This window comes from Carcharhinus amblyrhynchos, unplaced genomic scaffold (assembly GCF_965287045.1).
Source record: "Carcharhinus amblyrhynchos unplaced genomic scaffold, sCarAmb.v2.hapA chromosome_251, whole genome shotgun sequence".
NCBI classification, from domain to species: Eukaryota; Metazoa; Chordata; class Chondrichthyes; order Carcharhiniformes; family Carcharhinidae; genus Carcharhinus; species Carcharhinus amblyrhynchos.
The window spans coordinates 187,079-202,500 of record NW_027649991.1 but is presented as its reverse complement, the minus strand read 5'-3'; the positions used below and the strand labels follow the sequence as shown (position 1 = coordinate 202,500).

General features: G+C 44.2%; 1 protein-coding gene across 3 annotated transcripts in view; it reads left to right on the top strand.

Moving 5' to 3' along the window:
- The window catches only part of LOC145338934 (casein kinase I-like), a 191,665-nt gene that overhangs the window by 7,735 nt on the left and 168,508 nt on the right, over window positions 1-15,422 (top strand). For all 3 annotated transcript variants that reach the window (XM_080183333.1, XM_080183334.1, XM_080183335.1), the window contains exons 2-3: window positions 109-220; window positions 9,391-9,492. The gene's annotated coding sequence lies outside the window, so the exon portion shown is untranslated. The remainder of the gene's footprint in view (window positions 1-108; window positions 221-9,390; window positions 9,493-15,422) is intronic.

Below are 15,422 nucleotides of genomic sequence, written 5' to 3'. Positions count from 1 at the left end.
AGCTGTGGTGCCAAATGCCACATTTGCATGTGTGTGGAAACTCTGAAGGGCTCCAAAAATATCCAGTCCCTCCCAGCACAATATCTGTTCCATCTTTTCTGATTTCAGTAAGCTCTGGAGGTTGATGACTCTCTCCCGCCTGCGAATGATGCCCCCAAACCATCTGGCTGACTGTCTCTCCAAGAGATCTCTCTTCCGCCTCTAACACCAGCGTCCTCAGGTAACTGCAAGTCTGTGACTCCTTTGCTTGTTTCCATTATTTTGGTGCTGTTTTGCTTTATGGATTTGCAGTTGTTTTTGGACTATTTTTAATTCATTGTGAGCTAAAACGGTGCAGTAGCATACCGAGCTAGCAGGGCAGTTCAGAGTTCAAATCCCACAATGGCAAACTGAGATACTCGACCCAATAAATCTACTCATTCGTGAACTGGTGTCAGAAAACCAAAGATGCTGAACTGTTCGAACAGTAGTCACTAATATCCCTGCATGTAGGAGCTGGCTGTGTACAAATTGGCTGCTGTACATCCAGAATTTGTAACAGTTAGGGGAGGCGATGGCCTAGTGGTATTATCACTAGACTACTAATCCTGAAACTCAGCTAATGTTCTGGGAACCCGGGATCAAATCCCGCCACGGCAGATGGTGGAATTTGAATTCAATTTAAAAAAAAAATCTGGAATTAAGAATCTACTGATGACCATGACACCTTGTCAATCATTGTAAAAACCCATCTGGTTCACTAATGTCCGTTAGGGAAGGAAATCTGCCATTCTTACCCGGTCTGGCCTACATGTAACTCCAGAGGCACAGCAATGTGGTTGACTCTCAACTGCCCTCAGGCAACTAGGGATGGGCAATAAATGCTGGCTAGCCAGCGACACCCATGTCCCATGAATGAATAAAAATGAAGAAAACAAAATATTTCATTGGCTGTGAAGTATTTTGCTATGTCCTGAAGTTGTGAAAGGTAACTTTTACTGTCCATTCTTTAAATGAAAAATAGCATTTACTGTTCATTCTTACTCAGCCTAGCCTTTTCTTGACTCCAGTTCTTTGCTAAGCACTCCTCTGAAGTGACCCTCCCAGAAACTTGGTCACTTCTTCTCCAAGATGAGCAGTAAGCACTGAGCCAGCTTTACTCGCATCCAAAGGTGTTTGCTTTTGAAGCTATTTTGCCTCGGATATTTTGCCAGTTTAATTTTTCAAGTTTAAAGTTGGAAGTTTATTTGTTAGTGACACAGTAGGCTTACATTAACACTGGAATAAAGTTACTGTGAAAATCTCCCAGTTACCACACTCCGGTGCCTGTTTGGGTACACTGAGGGAGAATTTAGCACGGCCAGTGCACTGAACCAGCACGTCTTTTGGATTGTAGGAGAAAACCGGAACACCCAGAGCTAGCAATGCACCCAAATGTGCAGACTCCACGCAGTGACCCGAGGCTGGAATTGAACCCAGGTCCCTGGTGCTATGTGGCAGCTGTGCTAACCACTGTGCCACCATGCTGCAGATGAAGTATCAAATCCTGATGTGTAGCTGAAGTACATCATTACCTCAGAGCACTAGAACCGGTTTCCACCCACACCCCAAAAATGTGCTTTTAGGCTGATTGGTGTCAATAAATTGTCCCTGAATTGGATCTCCCTTAATCTGGTGGACATATAATTCCCCAAATTTGCACCCCCTTCATTGTGGAGTCCACAATATGTAGTCAAAAGTCGTAGGTAGAAGAAGGACTTGAATAAGGCACTCACTGAGTGTTAAAATGGGTGGCGTGGGCTTGTAGGGCCGAAGGGCCTGTTTCCTGCCCTGTGCTGTTCTTTGTTGTTGTTGTGACACAATTTAAGCTGTTGACTCTACAAATGGATGTAGATGTGTTGGCAATGTTGTTGTACTCAGGATCCCGATGTGACGGTGATGGCTTTACATTGTAGGATGTTTTGGTAGGGGGACCCATTCTCTGAGGGGTTTAGTCCAGGGATAGGCAGCCGAGGCTGTGTGAGTGGCCCTCCATCTCAGTGGGCCACAGGATTGGAATTGGGCCTGTTTACTAACTGTATTCCCACGAATAAGATTAAATACATTTAATACATGCTGAATATTTCATAGCGAGTTATAGAAAATAATTAATCATTCATATATTAACACTTTGTAGCTTGCTGCAATGGTGTGAATGCTGAGTGACACTGTGACGTGCAGAAGTTGTACGTTCCTAGGGCGTTGGAGGCTGGGACTGTTCTCGGAGAAGGCTGAGGAGGAGATGTGATAGAGTTGCTCAAAATCGTGAGGGGTCTGGACGCAGTAGAGGGGGAGAAAAATTCCCGTTGCTGGAAGGATTGAGAACCAGAGAGACACTGATTTAAGATGATTAGCAAAAGAACCAAAAGCAACAAGAAGAGAAACCCTTATATGCAGTGAGTGGTTAGAATCTGGGATGCTCTGCCCTGTGAGTACTGGAGGCATGTTCAACACAGCCTTCAAAAGCGAATCAGATAATTTTCTGAAAAGGAAAAACTTGGCAGGGTAAAGATGGGGCTGTGGAGCCATCTGGGTTGCTCTCGCAGAGAGCTGATAGAGATGTGATGGACTGAGTGGCCTCCTGTGTTGTGTATCGACTGCCCCTCGATTCAAGGATGCCGTGTAAGTGATGGCAGATTCGTGCCATGACATAAGTTGTCACCATTGTTAGCAAGCTCCTCCCAGTCACTAATATCAATGTTGCCAGCTTCAAGGAGAGTGTCTTCGAAGCAATTTCTTTATTCTGCTCGAGAACATTGGCCACTTGAGAGTTGAGGAGACAGGAAGTCGCGGGGGAAGATGGTTTCTGGCCACCTAGACACTGCCCAGTCAGTAAAGTTGACTTTGCAGGAGTCTTGACTCAATAATTGTGGAGCTGACTTCAGGGAGTCTCACGTTTGTTCTACCACCACTTCTGTTGAAACATGAGGGTGTGGAGAAGGCATTGCTGATGGAATTTCTAGCAGAGGGGTCAGTAACCAGATTTATAATAATTGGCAGAAGAAACACGAGGGAGATGAGAATTGTTTTTCTCAGAGTTATGATTTGGAATGTGCTGCCTTTGTGGTGGAAGAAAATTCAATAATAACTTTCAAAAGCAAATTGGGTGTGTGCTTGAAAATGGATAAAAGAATTTCAGCCTTATCGAGGAAAGAGAAGGACTAATTGAACAGTGTTCTCAAAGAGCTGACATCAGCATGATGGGCTGAATGGCCTCCTGTCCTTTTGGATTCTATCGCGTTGTTGTCAAATTTCAGATTGAAAAGTTTTTGCAACAGATTGCATGGTCACTTTGCATTGCCGACTTTCTTAATCTTTAGGGCTGTGGGAGCCTGGGTCACCTTGGCTTTAGCTGGCCTAGCCCCCACGGTTTTTGCCTTCCTGGCGGGGAAGCCTTCTTTAAAGTGGCTTCTGCTTTTTTGGTCAGTTTCTTGACTGCTGATTTCTTGCTGGTGTGTTTCTTGGCCGCTGGTTTCTTCACCACCTTGTCTCCTATGTCCCGGCTCACCGTAAGCAAAAACCGTGGTGTCTAGACCAGCTGAAGCCAAGGTGACCCAGGCTCCCAGAAAGCTAAAGACTAGAAAAGTCAGCAAGAAGTGAAATGACTGCGCAATTTGCTGCAAAAAGTTAAAAATCTGAAATTTGAGAACAACGTCATAGAATCCGACAGGACAGGAGGCCATTCAACCCATCATGCCAATGTCCGCTCTTTGAGAACTGTCCAATTAGTCTTTCCTCAATAAGACTGCAGTTCTTTTATCCCTTTTCAAGCACACACCCAATTTACTTTTGAAAGTTATTATTAAGTCTACTTCCTCCACAAAGGCAGCACATTCCAAATCATAACACTGCAAAAAAAACAATTCTCAAGGGGAGTTGGAAGGAGCCTGAGGTGCATTTGCCCTTGGTTTGCAGCAGTCTGCCTTTCCACACGCCCCTGATGCAGGATGTGGTTCTTGACTCAGGCTGATGCAAGTCAGTGCTGCATTCATGGCAGCCGGAGGGACATTGCACATACTGCTGGCCGTCACCATCTTGCGCCTCTGGTTGCTCATTTTGGGAGCGGGCAGCCGATGCCACCCTCTACTCTGATTCTTGGCTTGAGTGACAGGGGTGGGTGTCGGAGCTGTCTCAATTGCCCCAGCGTCTGCCATAGCTTGATGAGTGTTGGAAAGCTGTCTCTAAATCAGAGAGAGAATTGAGTCAAAATTCACTCAGTCAAAACTCGTCCAAATTCTAGAATAAAACTGATATTTGGTTCCAGAATCCTTGTCTCCTTCAGTTTTGTTCCAACTAGAATTTATTTTAAAATGTAATTATTCCTCTTGTACAACTAAGGCTCTGAGAAGTATAGGCTTGAATGAGACAAGAGATTGAATAGACTGGGTCTATACTTGTTGGAGTTTAGAAGGCTGAGGGAGGATCTTATAGAGACTTAAAAGATAATGAAGGGGTTAGATAGGGTAGAGGTAGAGAGATTCTTCCCGCTTAGAAAGGAAAACAGAACTAGAGGGCACAGCCTCAAACTAAGTTGGGGGGGTGGTGCGGTGCAGTTTAGAACGGAGTTGAGGAGGAACTTCTTCGCTCAAAGGGTGGTGAATCTCTGGAATTCTCTGCCCATTGAAGTGGTGGAGGCTACCTCGCTGAATATATTGAAGTCACGGGTAGATAGGTTTCTGATAGACAAGGGAATTAAGGGTTATGGGGAAAAAGCGGGAAAGTGGAACTGATCCACTTCAGATCAGCCATGATCTTATTGAATAGCGGGGCAGGCTTGAAGGGCTAGATGGCCTACTCCTCCGATTTCTTATCTTCTTATGTTTTATATGCTCGTTTTAACACAAATATCTTGCTAGAGGCTGTACTGGCTGTGAGGTGAATCAGTCCGAGTGGTGATGTTACTTTTAGTTTTTAGTGTAGTCATCTTGTCTCAAATTTGGCATTTTTACTTCTCAAAAGAAATGCTAGTTCTAATTTCTGTTGGCTGGTGAAGTAGAATAATTTCCTTATTTTAGTGAACACAATATTGGCTGGCTGCCTTTGAGTTGTAAAGTTTATTTATTAGTCACAAGACTTACATTGATACTACAATGAAGTTACTGTGAAATTCCCCTAGCTGCCACAGTCTGGTGCCTCTTCAGGTCAATGCACCTCACCGGCACATCTTTCAGACTGTGGGAGGAAACCGGAGCACCTGGAGGAAACCCATGCAGACATGGGGAGAACATGCAGACTTCGCACAGTGACCCAAGCCAGGAATTGAACCCAGGTCCCTGGCATTGTGAAGCACAGTAAGAAGTCTCACAACACCAGGTTAAAGTCCAACAGATTTATTTGGCAAAACTAGCTTTTGGAGTCTCAGGCTCTATCAGATGAGTGGGAGTTCTGTTCACAAACAGGTCATACACAGACACAAACTCAATTTGCAGGGTAATGTTGGAATGCGGGTCTTTACGGGTAGTCAAGTCTTAAAGGTATAGACAGCGTGAGTGGAGAGCGGGCCAAGCACAGGTTAAAGAGATGTGAATTGTCTCCAGCCAGAGAGAAGCAGTGCTAACCACTGTGCCACTGTGTCGCCCACACAGTGTTGTGTTTAGTTACACGATTTGGTGCAGTGAATATTTAACTTCACTCGTATGTTGCAGCACTGAACCCGGGGCACATGCTGCAGGTTGATGCAAGCAATGGAGTGAAAGCCCCAGATAGAGTGGTGGACTCAGAAATGTTGGAATCATTGAAGAATCAACTGGGGGAACCCCACAACCGTCCTGGAAGGATGAATTGAGCTGCACGAATGGCCTCTGCTATCGAATGTAATTTTGTGATACTGTGCGAATCCCTATGCTTCCAGAAGGAGAGGTTCTTTTCCGGGGGCTTCAGTTTGCCCACCGATTGTATTTCTTTTTCCACATGTTTTCATGGCCTTGAGACAAGTTAATGCCAATTTACTGTCGATGTATTCCATTGCCCATTTTAAAAAAAAGGGCAAAAGTTGAAATCAATTAATATTCCATGAGTCAGTTTCCACAGAATCCCTACGGTGCAGAAAGAGACCATTCAGCCCATCCAGTCTACACTGACTCACTGAAAGAGCATCCCACCCATGGCCCCTCCTTCTTCTCTATCCCCATGCATTTACCATGGCCAATCCACCTATCTACTCATCCTTGGACACTAAGAGACCATTTAACACGGTCAGTTCACCTCATCTGCACATCTTTGGATTGTGGGAGGAAACCGGAGCAGCCGGAGGAAACCTACACAGACATGGAGAGAACGTGCAGGCTCCACAGACAGTCACCCAAGCTTGGGAATCGAACTTGGATCCCTGGCGCTGAGAGGTAGTAGTGCTAACCACTGTGCCACTGTTGCACAGTGTTGTACTGAACCTTTAATCCTGGCCGTTAAAACCAGACAATAAGGACTTCACCCGTAAAATATTGGGTGGCATTTTGAGCCTTGTTACAAGGTGGTTGGAGTCCGTGAATAGAGTTGAAGGGAACCACATTCGGTTTTTTTTTTTGGCTTGCTTGGATTCTTTCTCTGTACTCTTCCCCTGTTGTCTATGGCTGGGTGATACCGTTGTCTGCCCATCTCTGAGTAGGTTTGCTCTGACCTGCGTCTTTTTCCCAAGGTCGCAATTTATGTTTGTTGACTGGCAGGTAGCCTGCAGAGTTTCCGCTGCGTTCCTTCTGTCACCTACCCAGCTGTGACGGCCGCGAAGCTCGCCAGCTTGTAAGGGAAGTGGCATTTCAGCGACAACCGAGTCTGAGTTCTGCATACTCAACCATCTGCTTCAGATCCCTGCTCTCCTGTGCTTGAGCTACTGTTGTACCTTCAGACTCCTGCTTTATAATGCTCTGGGTTTTTACTAAGGAGTTATTTTCCCATTCATCAGCATAATCCTTGTATCGTGGCTTGTAGGTGCTGCTTCAAGTCGCATTTATAGTATTTGAGCTTAATTTGCAGTCTTTTTCTGTGAGATTGGCCCATGCAGTCTCTCACCATACCAGACTGAGGGGCCATGTGGGAATCAGGAATTAATTGCAAAGCCACTTGCTAACTTTTGGGTCATGGCCAAGAATGTTACTAATGCTGTCGCTGATTCGGATGTTGTTAGACTAGCTGAACTGTAGTAAGGAACAACCTCATTGGCTAATGGCAAACGAACGATTGGCCCCCCCACCAAAGTGACGCAGGCTGCAGTATCCACCCAGTATCTGTGTATGCTCAGCACGATTCAGAATGGACCTCAGCTCCTCACTCTCTCTCTGCACAGGGCAGCACTGCTGCCTCACTGCCAGGGGCCTGTTCGATTCCTAGCTCGGGTCACTGTCTGTGCCGAGTCTCCACGTTCTCCCCGTGTCTGTGTGAGTTTCCTCCGGGTGCTCCGGTTTCCTCCCACAATCCAAAAGACATGCTGGTTAGGTGCATTGACTGTGCTAAATTCTCCCTCAGTGTACCTGAACAAGCACAGCCGGAGTTCGGCGACTAGGGGATTTTCACAGTAACTTCATTGCAGTGTTAATGTAAGCCGACTTGTGACAATAATAAAATAAACGAAACTTAAACTTTTAAACTCTGCATTTCCCTTCACAAGCCTTTTTCCATTTCCCACCCTCCTAAAAGCTAACCTTTTTGAATTTCATTTCTTACTGTCAAATGTATTAGTATATAGTGAAAAATATTGTTTCTTGCATGTTATATAGATAAAGCATGCCATTCATAGAGAAGGAGAAGAGAGTCAGAAACAGTCAGAACTAGGGTGTAGAGTAAGATCAACATAGTGTGAGGTAGGCCAATTAAAAAGTCTGATGGCAGCAGGGAAGAAGCTGTTCTTGAGTCAGTTGGTACTTGAACTCAGACTTTTGTATCTTTATCCTGGTGGAAGAGAGAATGTCCAGGGTGCTTGGGGTCCTTGATTATTTGGCTCTTTTTTGCAAGGCAGCGGGAAGTGCAGACAAAGTCAATGGATGGGAGGCTGGTTTGTGTGATGGATTGGGCTTCGTTCACAACCCTTTGTAGTTGCTTGTGCTCTTGGACTAAGCAGGAACTGTACCAAGCTGTGATACGTCCAGAAAGGATGCTTTCTATGGCGCATCTGGAAAAGTTGGTGAGAATTGTAGTGGACGTGCCAAATTTCCTTAGCCTCCTGTGAAAGTAGAGGTGTTGGTGGGCCTTCTTAACTATAGCATCGGTGTGGAGGGACCAGGTCAGGTTGTTGGTGATCTGAATACCTAAAATCCTGAAGCTCTCAACCATTTCCACTTCGCCCCCATTGATGTAAATGGGGTATGTCCTCCACCACATGTCCATTATTATCTCCTTCGTTTTACTGACATTGAGGGAGAGGGTATAGTTGGAGTATAGTAATCTCTGTGACCAAATAACGACAAAAACTGCTGGAAAAGCTTGGCAGGCCTGTCGTCATCTGTAGAGAGAGTAAGCAGGTTAACGTTTCAAATCTAATGGAACAGTTCTTTCTGTCCCTCTCCACCGATGCTGCCAGACTTGCTGAGTTTTTCCAGCACTTTGTTTTTATTTCAGATCTCCAACATCCACAGTGTTTTGCTTTAATTTTGCTCTTTGACCCAATATTTGGCCATGCCATCTAAATCCATCTTTAACTTGGCATCTGCCCAATGTTTCTTGAGATGCGGCCTGAGGTGCAAGTTAATGATGAGATAGAGAAGCATGTTAGCTATGGTGATAGTCATGTTGGCCTTTGTGCTTTTGGTGTTGAGTAAGCAGATTAGGAGTTTGTGTCCCACTCCAAAGACAAATATATTCTAAGGCTGACACTTCAGTGGGCACTGTATCTCAGGAAGGATGTACTGGCCATGGAGAGGGTCCAGAGGAGGTTCCCAGGAATGAAAAGCTTGATGTATGAGGAGCGTTAGAGGACTCTGAGTCTGCACTCAATGGAGTTTAGAAGAATGGAGGATGGAATCTGATTGAAACTTAAAGGATACTGCGAGGCCTGAATAGAATGGTCATGGGGAAGATGTTTCCCTCAGCAGGAGAGATTGGGATCCGAGGGCACAGCTTCAGTGAAAAGGGATGACCCTTTATAACCGAGATGCGGAGGAATTTCTTCAGCCAGAGGGTGATGGATCTGTTGAATTTGTTGTCACAGAGGACGCCAGGTCATTGAGTGTATTTAAGACAGAAATAGGTTCTTGATTGGTAAGGAGACCAAAGGTTATGAGGAAAAGGTGGGCGAATGGGGTTATCAACCATGATTGAATGGTGGAGCAGACTTGATGGGCTGATTGGCCTCATTCTGCTTCTATATCTTACGGAGAGCTGTACTGTTGGAAGTATTCTCCTTGTGGGTGAGACACTAAACCAAAGTCCTCTTTTCACCCTCAGGTGGTCATAAAAGATCCCATCCACCATTGGAAGAAGAGCAAGGGAGTTCTCACCGGTGTGCTGGCTAAAGCTTCACCCCTCAACCAACATCACCAACAGCAGGTCATTTGTTTTATCGCTGTTGTGAGAATTTAAATTGCTTTTCCTCCACCAGGATGAATGATGGCACATCAGATGTTTTTCACTGGCTTGTGAAGCACTTTGGGACATCCCGAGGTCACGGAATGTGCTGTGAGAATGCCAGTCCTTTCCTCCTTTTGTCCTTTTGTGAATGTCACCTGTAAGCCAACTCCGGCCTTTTTGCCATTTGATGTGTGGCAATTGTCATTGCGATGAAAATAATGCTTGGGCGCCTGTGTTCTTTTGAAGTGGGGAAACCAGGCACTGGTGTAATTACTGTAGCTCAGAGCCACAAAGGCTCTTGTTACACTATCCTGTTGCAGTGATTAATTCATAGACACCTCTCTGTGGTTTCCAAGTAATTTCAGGATTAATTTTACTCGTGGTAAGCTTTGCTTTATATATCCTTGAGTGTTTTACCTGTCCTATAATTTCCTAATAAGGTCATTACATTTCTGGCGTGTGTGAAGTCCCCAAATTGTGTTTCCTTTGTTCCACTGGTTGTGGTGCCTTCTGAGCTTTGTTGAATTGTAACCAAGCTGCACTTGTATGTTAGTCAAACACTGAACAGTTGTCGATCCAAAACTCAATCTGTGGCATTCATCGTTAAAGATCTTGAGGGGATTTGACAGGATGGATATCAGGAGGTTGTTTTCACTTGTATAAATAACACGGAAAAACGGGGATTCAGCACAGAAATAAATGGAGTCATCAGATAATTTGAATTAATGGTGGCCCTTATCTCATCCAGTACTACTTGTGCATCATCTGTATTTAAAACAAGTTTTTTGTCTCCAGCTTTAAACAACAAAGATAACTCTGGTTTAGTAAGCAGTCGCACAACACCAGATTAAAGCCCAACAAGTTTATTTGGAATCACGAGCTTTCGGAACGCTGCTCTTCTCACCTGATGAAGGAGCAGCGCTCCGAAAGCTCGTGATTCCAGATAAACCTGTTGGGCTGAAATCTGGTGTTGTGAGACTTCTTAATGTGCCCACCCCAATCCAATGCCGGCATCTCCACGTCATGGTTACCATCTGTTGATTTATACTGTGGATGTCAGTTGTGGCTCAGTAGGTAGAGTTCTCGCCTCTGAGTTAGAAGGTTGTGGGTTCGAGTCCCACTCCAGAGATTTGAGTAGGAAGGTCTAGGCTGGCAGTTCAGTGAGTTGTTCGATTTATTAATGTCACATGTATTGGGATGCAGTGAAAAGTGATGTTTCTTGTGCCTACCATTCATAGAGTGCATTGGGAATGGATAGGACCCTTCCCCGATCTCCCATTGTAAACCTTCCATCAAATTGGTTGTCACATCTCCTGCTGTACAATGGTGACTTCATTTCGTTAGACTCCCTGAGATTGTGCAAGGGGTTACATAAATGCAGGTCAGGTAAGGATGAACCAGGGTGTGGCAGGAGCGGGGATATGCCCGGGGGGGGAGGAGACTGCCTGTTTTATTGTTTGCTAAACACGGCTTTTATTTTTCTCTCCGACTTCATGATTGAGTATTGCAGATGTGGAGCTGTTTCAGATGGGGTCTGGCATCGCCTTGGAATTGCCACTGGAAGCTGAGCTTTCTGAAGCTTCCTTTCCCTTGCTGAGAAACTCGAGTGCACTTATGAACTGACAAACTCTTCCCTTGCCAAGGCAGACCACCCGAGATGAGCCATTGCATTACATTATCCCCGTGGCAGCCTCAGTCTTACTGATAAGAGTTGGCAGAATGTGGTCAGTGCAGCTCCACGTTTCTCAAGGGGAGACTTCCTTTCAGACAGGCTGGGGCTGTGGCAGCATTCGACCTTTATGCAATGAAGAATGGCCCATTATTTTTTCGTGGCAATTAGCCGGCTATGGTTCATCTTGATTTATTTGGAGAGCTTCGAGAGCACAGGCCATTATATCAGTAATTGCAACGTTGCAGATACTGCGCTGGTGCCCAATACTTTATCCTGGAAATAGAATCTCCCTTTTACTGTGCTCATTTATAACCTTATTGTGTTTGGTCACTGTCTCTCTCTTGTTATGGACTGTGGTTATCACAGTAAGGGGATATGTGATTGCTCCACAGTTGATAGCAAAACTTCATTTGGATGGTGTCATCATGGCACAGATTGAGTGCAGTAATAGGTACCTTGCAACAAGTCGATCTGACCACTCAGTCCCACAGAAACATTGAGACAGTTTGTACAATGCAGGATTTGCAGAGTTTGAGCTATCACCTCATGAGATCGTAACACTTATTTTTTGTATCTTCATGCTCTTACCTCAGAATAATGTGAAGTATGGACAAATACCCGAGTTGGTCACTTAAGATGTGACGTAAACACTCCTATCAATGTGTGTCATCTTTATACCAGCTCCTAGGGTGGTTAGCTCTGTACAGTGGGCAGCTTTTCTATCATCTCCCGTAACCCGTGGGATTATGGGTTGACTCTCTCAATACCTATTAGACTTGAGGATTCCATTGGATGTTGACACACAGTTTGGAGTTAAAGATCTCTGACTCGAGAGGGATGGTTGCTGGGACATTCAGAATCAGGGATTGAACCCTGCACTTCTGACTTCGCGGTGGGGTGGAGGTTGGTGGTGAGTGTGTCGGGGCAGTGCTATCACAAAGTCAAATATTGCTATTATAAAACACTCCTGTCATGTCATACCTAAATACTCCGATTGTAGCATGAACCTTCTATCACAGGGCTTTGACTCCTGAGCTGTTTGTGGCTCCCGGCCTCATCCATGTGAATCAGGAGCAGGAGTAGTCCATTCAGCCCCTCAAGCCTGCTCCCCCATTCAATAAGATCAGGACTTATCTGATTGTAACCACTCGCTCACTCCTAATGACCTTTCATCCTCTTGTTTATCAAGAATCTATCTCTGCCTTAGTATTCAAGGATTCTACTTCTACAGCCTTTCTGAGGCAGAGTGTTCCAAAGACTCATGACTCTGAGAGGTTGATCGTTCTCTACACTCGAGCTAGAATTGTAGAATCCTACAGTGCAGAAGTCGGCCATCTGGCCGATCGAGCCTGCACCAACTCTCTAAAAGGGCATCCCACCCAGGACCTATCCATGTCCCTATCCTTATTTACCCTAGCTTGTACCCTGACACTAAGAGGCAATTTAGCATGGCCAATCAGCCTAACCCACACACCTTTGGACTATAACACGACATTCTGCACCCTCTCCTTTCCTTCTCTGTGAACGATATGCTTTGTCTGTAGAGCATGCAAGAAATAATACTTTTCACTGTACACTAATACATGTTGTGGATATGCTGGCGTTGGACTGGGGTAAACACAGTAAAAAGTCTGACAACACCAGGTTTTAGTCCAACCGATTTATTTGATAGTAAACTCACTAGCTTTCGAGGGGTTTCCCTCTTCTCCACTAATACATGTGCCAATAATGTATCAAATCAGATCAAAAGAGAAAAATTTCTCCTCATATCTGCCTTAAATGGGCAATCCCTTGTATTTAAACAGTGATCCCTCGTTCTAGATTCACCTGCAAGAGGAAACATCCTCTTCACAGCCAACCTGTCAAAGCTCCTCAGGATCTTGCAGCTTTTGATCAAATCAGTTCTTGCTCTTAACTCTAACGGATACAAATCTAACCTGACCATCCTCGTAAAATAAACCCGCCTGGTGCCCAGCTAGTTGGATTGCATTATGCATAAATCCCAGAAGCAAAAAATAAGAGCCTTGTTTTATTGTACAGATAAAAGACTAATCATTGTGCTGCACTTGACAATTTCAAGTGATTATTTTAATGAAAAACAGCACTGTGCTGGAAATAAGCCTGCTTGAATGCTATGGTCGCACCGTGATTATATTTAATACCTTTGATTTGAGAACCAGGTTTTAATTGTGACCATTATTATTTCCAATGCAGCTGAGATTATGTATTCTGATTATGCTGTTAGAAAGTACTTATTAATCGTGAGTTAGAGCATTCTTTTCATAAGTTCAAAGTTTGTTTCAAAGATGACTTCACTGCCAAAATAATGGTAAAACGAAAATCCATTTGTCGCAAGATCAAGTTCTAACAAAACGAGGACTTCCAGTTTTCTATGTCAATTTATTTTTCTTATTCACAGTGGAAATGTGCTGTTTTTTTTCATTAAATGAACAGTTGTTTGATTGTAGAAAACTTGAGTATTGCTGAAAAACAAAGATCTGTCAAAGCTTTACGTCTTGCACTCATCAGGACATTCGCAAGAATACCCAGTGTAAAGGGATCAATCGTTTATACCCTTTGAGAAGAGAGTGAAGATGGTTGACAAGTGGATTCAGATTGGTAGAGGTGTTGCCATGGAGAATGTACCAGTTAACTGATAACCAACAGTTAACTGCCAAGCTTGGTTTAAATTCAAATCAGGTCAAGACATTGCCACTGAGTCAATTCCACTTACCTGATGAAGGAGCAGTGCTCTGAAAGCTCGTGATACCAAATAAATCTTTTGGATTCTAACCTGGTGTTGTGCAACTCCTTACTGTGCCCACCCCAATTCAATGCCAGCATCTCCACACCATGCCTAGGGAATGAACCAGAGCATGGCTATTTGTAATGAAAAAAAAATCAATGGCGCTCCCCTATTTTTAGTTGAAACAGGCGCAATGTATATACATGTTCCTTCTGTCTGCAAAGTACAGGGCCCAGTGTTTTAATACATGTAGCATCTAACATCAGTGAGCGCACCACACTGTGAGCCGTACAGATAGTCTAAAATTGGTTGCCAGCATAATTTTTAGAATACTTGGGATTAAATGAGTTTAGTTGACTGTTTTTACATTTTGAATATGCTTAAACATTCATGCAAATTGGCACACAAAACATGACTGTGTGTGAAGAAAAACCCAAACAGACAAAATGTTAAATGCAAATTTAGTGTTTGGCCTATTGTAATTTTGACACTTCTATCGGTACATAAATCCAATGCGTGTCTTTTATGATGTGTAAAATTATGCACTCTCTTGAGACACTCGACAACTTTGTAATGAATTGGTTTAGGAAGGTTGAATTTTTATCGGCTCCAGGTAATTTTGATTTTGCACAACCTTTACAAAAAGGTTCTTTGGTTTAAAAAAAATTGCAGGCACTTGGCTTTTTTTTTGAACAGGTCTTGTGAGAAATGGATTTTTATTTCACCACGATTTTGTCACTAAAGCTACCTTTAAAACAAACCATTCAGATGCAGAGAGGAAAGACTATATCGTTTCTTGTGAGGCCTGGATAGATTGGATGTGGAGAGGATGTTTCCATTAGTAGGAAAAGCTCGAACCAGAGGGCACAGCCTAAGGTTAAAGGGACAAGCCTTTAACACAGTAAGAAGTCTCACAAAGGGTTAAAGCCTAACCAGTTTATTTGATAGTAAACCCATAAGCTTGCTTGCCCCAGTCCAACGCCGGCATCTCCACATCATGACAATCCTTTAAAACAGATGAGGAGGAATTTCTTGAACCAGAGAGTGATGAATCTGTGAAACTCTTTACCGCAGAAGGCTGTGGAGGCCAGGACATTGGGTGTCTTGAAGGCAGAGATAGATAGGTTCTTGATTAATTAAGGGCATCAGGTGTTATGGGGACAAAGTAAGTGAATAGGAATGAGAAAAATATCAGCCATGATTGAATAAGGACTTAAGAAATAGGAGCAGGAGGAGGCCATCTAGCCCTTTGAGCCTGCCCCGCCATTCAATAAGAGCAGGATCAGTTCTACTTTCCCACTTTCTCCCCATAACCCTTAATTCCCTTGACTATCAGAAACCTATCTACCCGGGACTCAAATATATTCAGCAAGGTAGCATCCACCACTTCAACGGGCAGAGACTCACCACCCTTTGAGTGAAGAAATTCCTCCTCAACTTTGATCTAAACTGCGGCTCCCCCCCCCCTCCGCTTTATTGTGAGGCTGTGCC